This window comes from Athene cunicularia, assembly GCF_003259725.1.
Source record: "Athene cunicularia isolate RWA chromosome Z unlocalized genomic scaffold, athCun1 chrZ_part2, whole genome shotgun sequence".
Taxonomy (NCBI): domain Eukaryota; kingdom Metazoa; phylum Chordata; class Aves; order Strigiformes; family Strigidae; genus Athene; species Athene cunicularia.
Window position 1 is genome coordinate 12,119,731 of NW_020799143.1, and position 16,360 is coordinate 12,136,090.

Genomic DNA, 16,360 nt, shown 5'->3' on the forward strand with positions numbered 1-16,360 from the left:
TACCAAGTAGCATGTATTAAAAAACTCTGGTTGCAAAAGAATCAAACTCAATTTCTGTGTCATACAGACATTTCTTGCTGTAGCATGTTTGAATCTACAGCAAGAAATGCCTAAAATATGCTGCAAATCTTTGGGTAAATAGGGCATGAGGTTAAAGCTGAAGCAAAATCATCCTCCCAGAAGTCTGGCATGTGGTAGTCATGCTGGAATAATTTAAGATTATCTTGTGTAGTAGTGGGAGGCACTTTGAATTGTACAAGGACATCCAATCCTGCAGATGTTCAGATAACAAATGTTTTCAAGGCACTTTGAAGATGAAGCACATAAATAGAAGGTTTCATTATTAGATATTAGGAAGAGTAATAAAAATAAATACAGTTCATACTAAAGAACATCTGAAGGCTCTTTTATGAGACACAACATAGGGGACTTTTCAAAGTAGTGATTTATTTTTTCACATTACTCCTTTTCATTAGCAGAGTCCAGAAATTAATTTGAAAATTTCTGTTTCATTCAATCCAGCAGCATCAAACATTTTTGCCAAAGAAAGACACAACTACTCAAGACAGCGTAAAGAAGCTTGTAAAAAGCTACTAGACAGAGAAGTTCACTCAACCTCTAGCAGCACTGATTGGAACCAGAGCCCCAATAAAAATGGATAGACCATATCTGCCCTTACCTTAAACCATCTCAAATACCACACAAAGGAAAGGGGGATAAAGGAGCAAAAGAGCATACTGTAGAAAACCAAAATGAAAGCCATACAGCCAACATCTCAATTTCGAACAGCTGTGAAAAAACATCTGGAAGTTGCAAATCCTGAAGAACCCAGCAGTCCCCTGGTCTCCTGTTTCACCCAAGGACACCATATTTAGTCTCTATGAACTAGAGAACAGGAACAAAAAGAAGGCACACACACCAACTAGAGATTTGTTGGCTTCATTTACAAATTAATCCATTTTCTGTTTGATGAATGAGAAATGTCCTACAGACTTGGGCTGTGAGAGCAGTATACTGCAGAGCTCCTGTTATATGGACAGGGGTTGGAAGGGGACCTTACACCCTGAGGCATACATCCATACGTGTGGTCTTTCAGCCATGTCCCTACAGTTATTGTTAGCCTTTACTGCATCTAGACAAACTCTTGCTTTTCCAGTGATGATTATATGTCATGACAATTTTGATGGATATATCTTCAGGAAGGGAAATTCCAGTAAGATCATAGAAGTGCCTTTGATGTAAGGAATATACTTGAGTGATAGCCATTAAACATTTATGAGGTTTCCTCTACTGGTAGAAGAGAAAGCTCTGTGGTATTTGATAGACTTAAAGTGAGACATACTGCAAATTTAAGTATTACTTACAAGAAAAGATGAGAAAGCAATTCATACTGTATTAGAAAAATAATGTACTACCTTGTGCATAGTGAGAGGCAATTTTTGTGAACGTTAATATTATCAGAGAAATCCTTTCACTGAAATACCAGACAGAACATCCTCAGAAAGAAGGATAGGGCAGGGAGTAGTGAGGTAGAAACAAAGCAGATGCCATATAATTGTAAACTGGATCAATAAATGACCACTTACAGAACTGAGAACCAAAGCAGGTAAAGGACAGGACAATCCTACAGAATTCAAAGCCCTTTATTTCCCTTGTGATTCTGGAGGGAGGGTGGTGTGTTTGTGGACAAATAGATAATTTCTCTGATTTAGACATAAAGGATAACTTGATGTAGAAAACCCACAAGCAGTTTTCTAGTGAAAAAGAAGCCCAGTAATATAAGGAATATTTTCGGTACCTCCAATTAGGGCCAGAGCTATCCTTCTCAGCAGGATGCTGAGAAGCAAAGGTATTAGGGACAGCAGTATTTTGCATGTGTGGTGCACACATGTAGAACTAAAAATACATAATGAAGTTGTAGATTCAATGCTTTAAAATGAAGACCAGCAGAACTTCCCTCACCCATAAAATCTCCCTTGGGTTCACTTGTGTGTGCGCCTCCGTATATGGTGAGGGCTTACAGACCGAGCTCCCAGTCATCAGCAAGTCCCATCTCCAACATTCTGCACGTGTCTTCTGCCCAATGTAGAACTTTGAAGACAGAAGTGTTAAGTTGCTTGCAGGTCTCCCTGCTTTCCTTCTTATTATAATAGTTGAGTTCTTCACAGACTGCACGTATAACAAGCCTATGAAATGAGGGACTACTATAAAAGATGGGAATTGAAGAACAGACAGATTAACGTCCAAGGGGCCCACTTCTTTTAGGTGCCTAAATTGAAGGTCCTAGGATTATTTTTTTTTTCTGACTTTTTGGCACCAGCAGGCACTTTACATTTTCCAGACATCACTTCCATTAACTTCCACGGCTCCTGTGAGTGTTCTGCAGTTCTGCAAGTGAGACCCCTGCACACAGCAAGCAATATTGCTAAATTTTTGGTGATATGCTGCATGTTAAATGTGTTAGAGAGAGAGAGAATTCAGTTGCTAGTGGCAGCATTTCACCACTCAAGCTCTGCTTGATTCAGTAAATACCTTCCGGTTTCCTCAACAATGAAGGCTAAAAAAATTGGTAAAAAATATTTCATTAGAGTCCTGTCCCTTCTGCTACTGCATTCAGTGTGCTGAACAGGCCCAGTCAGATTGTTGCTAGAAAGAGTCTCCCATGTAAACTGAAAATTGCAGTTTTCTCCTACTATTCCAATTACTTTCTTCTCTTTCTTGGAGAATTTCTAAAATGTCACTGAGGAAAAAGAGTCCAGTCATGAAAGGTGAATTCCATATTGGAGTTCCCATTGGAAAGGTGAACTCTGTACTGGAGTTCCTATGCAAACCTAAGCAAAGTAGTGGGATGGAGTCTAGAAAATACAAATCCTTGAATGGATCCTTGTATTCCTGTTTCCAGAAAAACAAACAAACAAACAAACAAACTGGTTTAATGGAAATCAGTTTTCTCGGTTTTGACACTGTGTGCAGATGATGGAGTATCTTGTGTTCTCATACAGCAAAAAAATTGTGGAAAATTTGGTTTGCTTTCAGATACTAAGATTTGCTAATTATAACAAACATCTGAAGGCTATGTATGCATACATTGCTCTGGCCAGCCTTGAAATTATAAAGCACAGTGAAAGCTGTTTAAAGTTCCTGTATTCTAAGTTTGCTTAATGCCCTAACACAAAGCAAACGAACTTCAATGGTTGTGAAAGAAGCTAATGGTCCCTTCTGGCTTTAAATTCTATGAATCTATATAAAAAAAAAATATTTAAAAGTTACAGAGCCATTACTATTAACAAAATATTTTTTTCCCTTAGTTGTATATGAATATCTGGTTACCTCTTTCAACGACTTTTGATTCAGCATCTTCCCAAGACTACGATGTTGCTTTGAGCATAGAAGACCTGCTATTCATAGGAACAATCATCTGAAAAAACAAATTAGGTACTCTAACTTGCTTTCAACTAAAGAAGGCTTCAAACAGTTGTTTCTGTATATGAGTCAATCCTTTTTCCATAATACACTATGGTGTAGCCCATGTGTCTATATATTAGACCTTGCCACATCATATCAGACTGTAACATAAAATGACTGTCTCCAGGTCCTTGTCTCTATTGCTACCTCCTGCTTTCACTGGCAAGCAATCAACACTTGCAACTTGATTGACAGCTTGAAATTAATATCATAACAGCTGGTGCCATAAATGACCACACTTCTGTCATTCTCATAGACCTTTACATGTACTCCTAGAGCAAGGCAGAATTTGGTTATTTGCAATAAGAGAAAATAATTTCCTACCTGGCAATCCTTATTAGCTGCTAAGTTCCTCTGTCAACACAAACACAGTGACATTCTGCTGATGTGGAAGGCTAAAATGCAAGGACAGGAAAGACCTTCCAGCACATAGTATGCCTCTACTCCATGTGGGAAAATCTACCATGGGCTTCTTGGACTTTCCAGAGGTTTTGATCCAACACCAACACACCTGAAACTGAAGCTCCATTCTTATTTAGACAGGATTTTTTTTGGCCTCAAGCACTCAGGGCCATATTCACTGACAGTGCATGCCTGTTACAGCCTCCAAATTCAAGAGCATGAGTGATCCAAACCAAAGCTTGAGTAGGGAAAGGCAGTGAGATTCAGGACCTAATTCAGGCTCCATTGTAAGCTGCCTGGATGTTCCGTACTTCAGCAGATCAGATGAATAACCTTTTGCCACTCTCCACCAAAAAACGTAGCACTCCTACTCTTCACAAGACAGAGTTTTAGCCTCAGCTTTTTACAACTACATGTGAACTTCACTGCAATAACACCCAAGGGATGGAGTAGGTTTAAGTTGCTCATAGCATCAAGATTTTCTGCATATTCATCCTCCTAGGTTGTATGTGACAGTCTAGCTGCTCAGTTAGAGGAAGAACAGAGGTTATATCAAGCCCCATTTTAACTCTCATTTAATAACACAGTGATTACCGTTGACATGCAGCACCTGCAGAATTGCTACAACATTTTCATCCAGTTCTGTGCTGTCACCTGCAACCCAATGAATCCAAAATATCCTGGCATTGTCTTCCTGAAAGGCTCTCACTGACCTGTGTATTTTTTTAATTTGTTCCAATTTTCAGTAGTTTCCTCAAGGTTTATTCGAACAAACAAGCATTTGCATTTGAGGCTGTTTCCCACAACAAAAGGACACAGTCTCTGAATGTGGTCTTTGTGCTTTCTCTTTGACCTCTTATTTATTGCAAGGATGACATGTTGCTGTTGCAGTTCCCTGGCATCTGTAGTTATTGTCGCCACTAATCCAGTAACTTCTAGTGCACATTTTAGGGCCATGCCAGCCAATCGTTGCTTTTTTATTGCCTCCTTTTGCGCATCACACACTAACCAAGCCTGCAAAACAACACTGAAACTCTGCAGCTCTACACAGGTTCATTAATTTTCTTTATTGGATCAGTCAGAATTTCCTTTGTTTCATTTGTTCTCCATTTGGAGACACATTTTTTTACTAATAATACATATAAACTACATAGATTCACCATGATCTTTGATAACTGTGCTTATTAAATACTCTCATGAAGATTAGCTTTACACAGACTATCTTGTCTGGCTTCTCAAGCGGGACACAGCAAACAGCAGCAGTTATTCAGATGATTTTAAAAGTTCTCACCAAATGTCACTACATTACGCTTCAGTCTTCTGACCTGATAGCTTCCTGTATGTGCTGAAAAGTTTATGCAAATTTTGATAAATAACTCGATTTGCGGTACTTTGATGACATATCTGCAGAACACAACAGAGAGGGAATGAGAGGAAATCTTTCCACTAGAGACAGGAATGCTGGAGTGGTGTGGGACCTTATGTTTTTCCACACAAGACTGGAAGTCTAGCCCTCCTAAAGTCAAAATGAGTTTTGCTATAGATTACAGCCACAGATCTTGATTATTAGAACATTTTGCTTCCTTCAGTGTTTTACTCTGAATTGTTCAACAGAAGCAAAACCCATGACAGATGTGTACATCTAAGGGCACATAGGCCTTACTTGACATTTTGCTGCACTCAGAAATACCTGCCATACGTGTTTAAATGGTGCAAAGAACTTTGTGGGAGAAACTGGTCAACAAGTACGTCCCCTTAAATGTTAAAATGGCATTTGACATCAGAATGGTCTCTAGATGAGGCTTCTCCCTAGACTGAAATCTCCTGACAGTCACTTCAAAGAGAAAAAGAGAACCTAACACAAGCATATTTTACAATTATTGTATCATTAGGAACAGAAGAATTAAAAATTAGTTTGGGTTGGGGTCCAGCAAGCCAACTTCACTCCAAGTGGAAAACTGCCCACAGGGTGGTAATGAAGATATCCTGAGTAGACAAGAGACATTTCAACTGGGAGAGAACTGGCCATCAGGAAATGAAGCAAACAGCCAGGACGGAACTGAGGACCTCCTGGAAGATGTGCATGCTGTTACTGATGGATAAGGGGTACAGATAACTTTGGGACAATAACTCATGCCTTCACAGAGATCTACCAAGATGCCTGCCATGCTTTGACATTACTGAAAGGTACACTTTAAGCATTAAGGATATATATATTTAATATTGAACAAAGCCACAATATTCCCTGAAGGCATTTATTGCTTACAGACTATTATCTACCCTCTGCAGAAAACTGTCTTCCTTTCTGTTCAGTGTTTTTCTCATATTTAATATATAAATCCTGAAAAAAAACAAATAAAGGTGGGGTCTGGGAATTAAGTAGAGAATACAGCAAACCCATTCAGTGAGTAGAGAAGCAGAAAGCAGAAAAAAGCCAAGGAAGATGTGCTGTCTTTCAGGAATTTCAAAGCCTTTTTTTTTTTTTTTTTTTTTTTTTTTTTTATCCACGAGAAGAATTATCAGCATTTAGAAGCTTTTAAATTATGGATAAAAGTTATACACAAAATGCTGTGCTCTTTTTTGCATTTCTATCTCTCTTACCCCTTTGGCACATTTTCCTCAGAGCTTCTCATTTCAGCAGTTGAGAAGCGTTTATTGCCAGGATCTACTACCCTTATTTATTCAAGCAGAAGAAACATACCTTACATCTATTGCCCAGAGAGAAAGAAAATCATGGAAGTGAAAAAAACCTGTTTCCAAAGAGCTACAAAGCCTCACTACTACTTGCAAAATAGAAAAGAGCTACCTGGCAAGAAGATCGAAGAGCAGGCAGTAATGCTTAAAATCCCTAGGTTACTGCTTTAGCCTGTGTATAAATGATCCCTCTAGAGGCCAGCAGAGTATCAAAAAACACTTACCACCAACTAGACCATAATACCACTGTAGACTCAACACTTACCCAAATTATTAACATTTAAAACTTCATCCAGTTGTCCAAAGGCTGCCGTTTGCATTGAGACTGAACTGTCCTGCAAATACATCAGGAATGTAAAAAGCATGCCATAGTGTTACCTTTATCATGGATCTAAATTCCTTACCTGGGCTCATGGATGTTGGAAGTAGAGAGTGCTCACCAAAACAGATCTATTGCCTTCATTCACATAGGGAAGATCTGCTCATTTAAGCAGTGTGTTTGGGATCAGTACATACATAGGAGAAACAGTGTGTATTTTGGTCAGAGACAGGAATGGGACCCTACCACAGTCTGGCACTGATTTGCTGTCTGTACTTTGTGTCTTAGTTTTAACATCTGTAAAATAGATACTGTAATACTTACAGTAATAATTACTGTAATCAATTACATGGAAAAGCCTCATTAAAAAGTGCAACGGGAATACAAAGCAATGAGAAATTTGGCAAATGAAACAGGTATATGCATGCCTTAGTATTTTTATTATAATGCATGCGCTGATCTAATGCTTTTGCTTTGAGCGGATCTCACTCTAAAGGCTTGTTCCTGCAGCCCTCACACAGCCAACTCCACAGAAGTTCGCTTGAGGAAGGCCTCAAGATTCAGCTTTGTGTGTTTTGTCTTGGTGCCAGCAAACATTATCCCTTTAATTAGCAGGTCTATTTCTTTGATAAGTGCTTAAGTGGCTTCACTGCAATTTCATCTCTTCAGTTGTCATCCAGCACCTGGGAGGTAAGGAAAAATGAAGCAAGGACTGGATTTTTCCATCATTTCTACAGAGGGATATTTCTAAGACACTGTATTTGTGTGGGTGGGCAGATGGATGGATGGATAGACAGATGGAAAAGGGAGTTTCCTTTATGGGATTCCAATAATTGGTATGTGGTTTACATTCCATTCCTCTGAAGGACTCTTATTTTAATCGGAAACAGGCTTGGGCTACTAAGCTACCTCTAGTTTTCAAACCATGCCCCTGCTTTCAGCCAGTGACTTTTCTCACATGCATCTTTTCTCTGACACCCACAGGCCCCAAAGAGTAATGTGGTCATTTACCACCAAGAAGCCAGCATCAGGCCCTATAATAGGAGTTGGTTCAGAGCTCTCTTCCAGGCAGAAGTTTTCTGATTGCTAGCTTCACAAGCAGAAGCACTTTACAGTGTGGTATTTGAAGCTGGCATTGATTTCTCCAAGAGGGTTTTGGGTTTGGTGGGTTTTTTTCCTAGGCTCATCCAACTCTGGAAAAGCCTTGTCTGGACAGCATCGTGGAGGTCTGACAGCACAGTTTGGTCTTAGTAGCCAGATGCTAATGGAGACAACTGCCGAGAAAAGACCCATATATTTGCAGCAGCTGGATTTGCTGCTGTGCATTAAGCACAAATGAATGAGGGGACAACACCTTGTCCAGAACTAGTCAGAGAAACAACAACACAAGACAAATTTCAGCTTTGGAGCAGGTGAAAACATGGAGAATGTCAACATCAGCTGCTGTCTTCCAAGGGCAGGGAAAACACATAATGACTTTTGTAGTACATTGGTATGCTGTTACTCAGAACTCTCTCTGGACCATTTGTGATAGGTCTGTAGTAAACCCTAAAAATTTCTTCAAATCCCACTTTTCCTCATCAGCTAAGTTGTTCCATTGTCCACATTTGTTTAGTCTTAGCTTTTCATTACTCATGCCCCAACATAATGCTCTTTTCTGGGTCTATGTTGACTAACCTGTCTAGACTGTAACTGCACACACTTTGGAGATTTCCATACCAACCATTCTTGACTACACAAAGTGCTTCATGTCACAACCTCCTCCAGTGCCCACTCTTCAGGCAGGTCTGTCAAACAGCCCAGTGGAAAATCTGCTGCAGGACGTTACACAATCTAAGAAAGGAAGAACATTTTCGCAGCTCAGGTCTATGGCAACAGACCTCCTGCATGTGCCATTTACCTGCCTCATGCCTCAGTTTCCCCATAGGAAGAGGGTAACTAGGGACAGATTCAGATCCAATATCAAAGGAATGGCTAAGCCTGCCACCTCCTTCCCACATGGAAGGTGTGATGGGTGAGGTCTGTGGCACTGGGCTGTGGACACAGACATGAACTGCACAGTGTCATCAGATCTTTTGGCCTCCATGCATCCTGCAAAGACAACATGCAACATGGCTTTTGCAATTCATCAGTATTTGGCATGCACAAGGCGAGCAAGAATTGCATGAAGGAAGCAAAACCATCAAATGCTTCTTCCTTATCCCTTGTGATTTAACAGCCTCTTGGCAACATTAATTTCTCTGCTGTTCATTCAGAACACGAGACCCTTGGGACCTAATTTAACACTGACACTGGCATGTGAGAAGTATTCGAAGTTGTGTTCTGGGTTGCAAAGGTCTCAGCAAAATCCTCCATCTACAACCCGACAATTTCCACAATGCCACAAGGAAGCAGGCACCTCTCTCCCTGCACAAAGGTCTTTAGCCCTGCACTCTGCTAGAACTTGGAGAGGTGTGGGTCCATTCTGTGCTACCCAGGGCAAGGAGATCATTGCTGCATACCTATCACAGGATGCCTTAACTGAATTATGTTACCACACTTTGCCCTGCATTGACTGTCACAGATCCTGATTCGAAGCTTCCAGACTTCTGAGTTTCTCTTTGAAAGAGATTTTTACATCTTGATTTAGCTCAGAGGAATAATGAAATTAGTCCTGTAAATACATGGGTCAGGCAGTTGGGATGTTTGCTACACTGCTAATTTGGAGTAAATAGATCAAGACTGGTGATATTCTGATCACTGAGTACTGGACTGAAAACAGAATTTGAGCACTCAACCAGACTAGATGAATAGTAACATTTTGTAAGGCTCCCTGGTGCTGCCCTGTCACTTGGATTTCCCCCAAGGTTGCTGGTTTGGTCCATTAACATCCTGACTGCATTCTGGGAATTTTTATTGGGTTTTTTGTTCTTTTGGTTTTTTCCTTTTTTTTTTTTTTTTTTTTTCTGCTATGAAACAGAAACAAACCATAATTTATTTTGGATGCTGAGATTTAGCACAGAGCTAGCATTTGCTATAATAATGCTTTGCTGCGGGACATCCCTGGTTTTGCAGGGTAGAAACATTTACTTATGTTGGACACCAAAACAGCTTGATACAAGGAGTCTTTGGATTCATCTATTTGGGAGTGACTATAATGAGTTTGCACCACATTTGATTAAAGGAAGGTGAAATGCTGGATAAACTATGGCCAGCACACCACAGGGAATCCTACCAGCACAGTCAGTTCATTTAATCATTTCCTGGTATTCTCCCCGGACTGGTTAGACAGCACCTTCACACACCAAGAGCTGTAATCCAGCCTTTAATGTTAATTAAGGTGTGACTGCTTAAACTTCTGCATTTTTTTCACCTTCTCTTCTCTTGGCTGGCCACAATTGTTCAAGTGTTATTCTGTTTAAGTATTAAAAAATGCTTAGCTAAATAGGTTAGCTTATTTGCTTTTGCTGATAGTAGCAGTCCACCCACAGAGTCCTTTCAAATCTCTTCAGTGTTTTGGAAACTGGATAAGGGACTTATTCAGTGACGTGCAAGTTCTGCCTGAGCCAGGAATGAAGCGTGCATTTCATGAAATGAGAAGCAACCTCAGACCACACACAGAGTGTAATTTCTGAACTCTGCTTGGGCTCTCTTCCCCTCGTCCCCACACACACATACTCCTGCTAAAAAACAAGATGATGACTGACATCCCTAAATCCTTTAAGCATTCTTCTACAGCTAAGAGCAGAGGGAGGTTTTCAGAGCTTAGGTGGCTCATTATTAGCAACAAGCTGATGAAAAAATGGATTACTACAGTATGTGCATACCATGCCAAAGAGAAACAGCAAAAAGCCTATGCCATCTAGACAGTTTTCAAGAGGAGAAACTGCTGATGCAAACATATTAAAGCTATTTTTGCTGCACAGGGAGATGAGGAAAAGCCCTACCCACAATTTTCCTAAAGAATAATGTTGGTTCTGCCACTCATTGTTTAGTTAAACTCACTGTTTCAAGTATTATTTTCTATTGTAATCCAGAGAAGTAAAACAGACAGATAAGTTTATTGCATATGAAAAACTCACATCCTTTCTTCTCCCAAGCATACGAACTATATTGCATGGCTGGTGAGAACACATGACACACAGAATAGGCAAAGGGCAAACTTTTCCACGGCTGTTACTCCATTGCTTCAATATCACCTCCAGAGCTTAATTCTCCACAGACTTACGGCAAGTGAGTGCACTTAAACACTGAGACACTGGCCAAACCCCTGCTCAGCTCTCCTTAAAATTATGCTGGTCTAAAAGAAGTAGTTTCATTGCATTCAGCAAGGTAAGGAGTTCTCCTGAGTTACAATTGTAGCACCTCTGAACTGCCCCCTTAGAGCTTAAAAAGAACAAGCAAAAGTGTTTACAGACTTACTTCTGTACCTCATTCATTGCTTTGTACTTGATCAGTAATACCATCACACAACTGAGCTATTGACATCTGTTCTATCATCCCGGATACTCTCTGCTTATGCATAAAAATGTACATCTATACTTGTATTATATATGCTACTGTTGTTTCCACCAATAGTTAAGCTTGCTTGACACTTTCCATTGTAGGACCCTGCTTTCATTTGTTTATAACTTTGCCAAACTCTTAAGTGCTCGAGCTGAAGTTTTCCATGCTCAGTGTCTGCATCTGAATTTTTCTGGTAAGTTTCAACTAAAATAGTACAGCTGTTCTGAATATGGGGTTAAAGGGGAGCAATCTCACTTTTCCCCCACGTTTTTCATATAGCCATTTCACTGAGAATCTGTTTTGGGAGAGATATTGGCAGTGGGGAAGGGGTTACCTTACTGGGATCAGACTCTCAGGGTCATGCTGAGTACTAGGCTTCTGAAAACCTGCCAAATTTTGGCCAAGTTATAGAGTCCTAAAAACTATGTTTTATCCATGCTCCATGTAAGTCTACTGGAGAGTAGCACCATTATTTTCTAACATCCCACTGAAACAGAGGATGACCTTGACTTGACACACCTTCTCCATGTCCCACAGATGAACTGAGCATCCTCCCAATTACAGAAGGATCTATAGGGAAGTTTGGGACTTATAATGGTATTTCTGGTCATGGTCCCCAGGAGCTGCTGTGACACCAGAACTGAGAGTGGAGAAATTCTGTCCATTGTACCATAAATACCCACTGATGGTGCCCATGCAGTACACTTGAGGAAGCTTATTAGTTTGGAAACAAGCCAAAGAGCTTTGAGGTAACAAGAAAGAAATGGAAGAGCAGAGCAGACTCCAAGAGGCAGACTCCAAGAGGCAGATACAGATAGCTAGGGCATAATGATCCATTGTGTTAAATACACAAACACTGCCACCAGACTGCAGAATAGAACTAAGAATTCACAAATGCCAGCACTCTTGTTTTCAAGCAGTTTCTGTGACATCTACTAGCAACTACATCCTTTCTTCCCCTAAGTGGTTGGTCCACAGAAGAGATCATAACCTACTGCTTCCTGCTATTAGCCACTCCCATTGGTCAAGTAATGGAAATTATGATTCTAAATGTTGATGATGATCCATGTGGGAATCAATCACATCTGAGTAATAGAATTCCTTTTTCTTTTTGCTTTTATCTTAAAGTTTTCAAGAAGCATATTGTCAAAACTGTGCTAGAAATATTAAAGCTATAAAAACACTCAAAAGTTAGAAAATGCCAGCATTACAAATGATTATGCAAACTGGTATAAATGCATTATAGTATAGTCTTCAACTGTATGCTCACTGATACTAACTTTTTTCCAAGCACATCAACCTTCTTCTCTGCCGAGAACCACATTTCTGGAAAGATCTCCTTACTTCTTTCAATTTCAGAATTGCAGTTTTTCTCTATGACTGTCCCAGCACAAATCCAAGAATGAAGACATTTCAGGTGGCAACCCAGATCAGCTTCAGCCTCTGCAGCTGTGAAGAGGCCACAGCTGCACAGTAGCTACCATCTCAGCTCATCCAAACCAAGCTATTGAGTAGTTACAACCTTTTCTAGTTAATTCCCAGTTCCCTGACTGAACAAAACCAAAAGGTAAAGCCAGACGCATATCACAGACTTCATGTCTGTTACCCTGTAATCCTGCAAGGCTAAAAATGGAAGTTCTCTGCTACTAGGAGGAACAGACTCACTGCAGCTTCCCACCAGGTCTGAACACCCACTTCTCACCTCTGAAGGAATGAAACAACAAAAGATAAAATACTGATGTGCTTAAAGTAATTCAATTACACAGGGTTTTATTGCTCACTCTGAGTTCTAAACATGAGGTCTTCTATTAAGAAGACTCTTGGGATTTCCATGGTGAGGAAAGTAAAATAAAACCGTCTCATTCTACTTTTTAAAATCCCTTTAACTTTCTAAAATTATTTTCTTACCATGATTTTTTTTTTTCTCAGACACATCGTCCTCAAGACTACCAGGAGACAGCTGTCTCTTCTCATGGTAGAGGCTAAGACTCTGAGATGAAAAACTAACCACACTGAACCTACCACCATGATCTAAATACCTAGTCCTGCTGAGAAAACACTGCAGCACTGCCAAAAGGCCTAAACCTCTACCTTTCTTGAGGTAAAGGTTGTGGAAAAGTTTGGCATGCTGGACACCAGAGTCTTCAGCTGAAAATAGGTTTCACATCTTTAGCTTTTTCAGTCACTAGCTGGATATTCCTCCTTTTACTGATATTCATGAATGTTAATATGAAGAGTGCCTGAATCAAAGGGTAAAGGAAAAGATTAAAAAAACAACTTTAAACACCTTTCCTCATTATTACTGAGGATTTTAACCTTTCCATTATATAAGCAATAGCAACTCCAACTTTCCACTTTGAGTGCCCTCCTACTACTTCTACTCCTTTCACCGAAGTGGAATTTATTAAGAGAAACCCTTCATAGATATCCAAAATTATTTCTAGATAAATACCACAGTCTAGGCCAAGTGCATTTTCCTATTTAATTTCTTCTTCCTTGTTCATGCGTGCAGCTTACAAAGAATCAGAGAGATGAATGCCACTGAATTCAGGTATCTGCTACAGATGCAAGTTACGATTCTTCAGTGTTTTCTTAGCAGCCTAGGGTTTCTGAGTTTGAAACAAACTGCCATCAGATGGCGAATTACCCAATTACAACTATTTGTTAGATCCACAAAATTCTAAACCACAAAATTATTCTACATTCCCAAGGTTCAAACAACAGTATGTCAAGTATGTAGGTAAAAGACCTATTATTTGTTTTGCCACAGGCTAAAATATGTATTTCACACAACCATAATTTCTCTCCATGTATGTTAGAAGTCGATTATATTAAATAAGCTACAATAAAATTGTAATTTATAATTTCATGCATAATATGTGTATAGTAAAAAAAATATATAGTATATATAAGTATATATATCAGTGTATACATATAATATATTGTCTACCTCTAAAAATTAGGTCATGTAGTAACATAGAGTAATAATGTCCATTACAAGGAACTTAGATTCTGCTTTTGTCAAATACTGCATAGAGTGACATGTCTGAAGCAGAACAGAACCTTAACACTTGATTAAAGGGAAGATATTCCTTGACATTCCCTCCAAGTATAAGACCCTTAAATTAGAAGTAGCATATTGTAATACAGCAATATATATAACCACAACTACAGAACGGGGGGCAGGGGGGGTGGGGGTGGCAGAAAGAGAAGCAAGAGGAGCCTGAATTACTCTAGTTATGCTAGTACAGTATCTGCACACAGAAGGACCAAGCCAAGTTCATATCTGAATCTGATGCAGAGGTGATGAGACCAAAGCAAAGAAGTTTTAAGAAAACAGCCTTTGCAGAGGTACTTGAATTACATTCCCAATTAGACCACAGTATGACTTTGTTTTCTTTGACACTGAATTATAAACCAGAATAACTAAGAAATGTGCTAGAACTTCCATCACAGCCTGAATCACAGAGAGGCCAGTGCTGCCGACAGTTGTGAGCATCTACCTCAAACAATATAAACAGACATCTGGTATTTGTTTTTAAAGTAATTGGCATAGAATGATTTTCAGGGTGATACAGGAGATGATGTTTACATGAGCGTTCACTTGATGGAAACAACTTAATATCAAAACATAGGGGAAGAAAATCTCTTTAGTATAAACAGTTCTGCTGAAGTAAAACACAGATTCATTCTGAGTTGAGCTGATATTTGTTTAGCATCCGAGCTATCCCCACTGCTTTGCCATTGTCTTTAAAGAGTACAGCATTAGGGACAGTGAATGTTGCTATCAAATATACAACCAATGTTCAGCCATTGGAACATGCTACAATAGACCAGTGCAAATTCTAATGTTTTTACGCTGCATGTGTACATTTTTTCAGAAAACAATGCTTTAGCACAGCAGGCCTGCTCATGCTCCAGCTTGTGTAAATTACGTGTGCAATCTCAATTCAGTCATACTGTGTGTAGACACACAGACACAAGGGCAGGTTCTGACTACTTGATTCCATCTTCTCAGCTCAAGCAAACTCAAAGAACAATTGAAATAATCTAATAATCTGCCATCAAGTATCATGCATATACAACATACCTACATTCAATTACTTCTTTAATTTCAGAGCACAATATTAATTTGGTCTTTCAAAAAGGAAATTCAACTTTTTGGATGCCAACTAAACAAAGATTAGTATGCCAAGCAAACAACTCTAATCATCTTGTCTAGATGTACTTTCCTACTCTTTCAGAATTAGCTGGCAGAATCACACAGGAAATAGACTCATTTGGCATCACAAGGACCCTCCTATGATCCACATGTAATCTGTAGGAAAAGAGGCATATCTCTTAAATGCTCTGAATCACTGCCTACTTCTCTCATCTGCACATCTAGGCATCCAGTTAGATAGCAGAAATGGAATTTTCTGTTACCTTAAGCCAATTATCTACTTTTCAGGTGTCTTGATCAGGAAGGTAGATTCTGGCACAAGGTCTACTTAGGCAGATTACTTTTTCTGTAGGATGCACTGAGTCAACTGAATTGTGCAATGGCAAACGCTAGGAGAAAGAGCTTTCAGAAGAATATTACCTCATTTGTTGCATAAGCTGGAAGGTATGCAGTGGATAAAATATGCAGGGCACTGTAGGAACAGAAAAATATTTATCAGCAAAGACAGTTAAATGCTTCCTTGGAAGAAGAGAATTCTCTCCTCCTTCTGCTGTTAAGATTCCTAAGCAAGTAACTTAGACTTTATTTTTCATATGCAATAACTGTATTATCATTTTTGAAGTATCCAGTGACACTTTGATTGTGCTATTACCAATTTCCCTTCCCTCCCATTAATGCTGCTTCAACTCACTGTGCTGAAGCCATGGCACTGCCTTTCAGTGCTCAAAGTCATGACCTGCTAAACCTGAGCAAATACATCCTTTCAAATTGCCTTAATGTATTCATGAAATGTTTTTATGTACACCCCGACTTTCTCAAACACACTAATTATC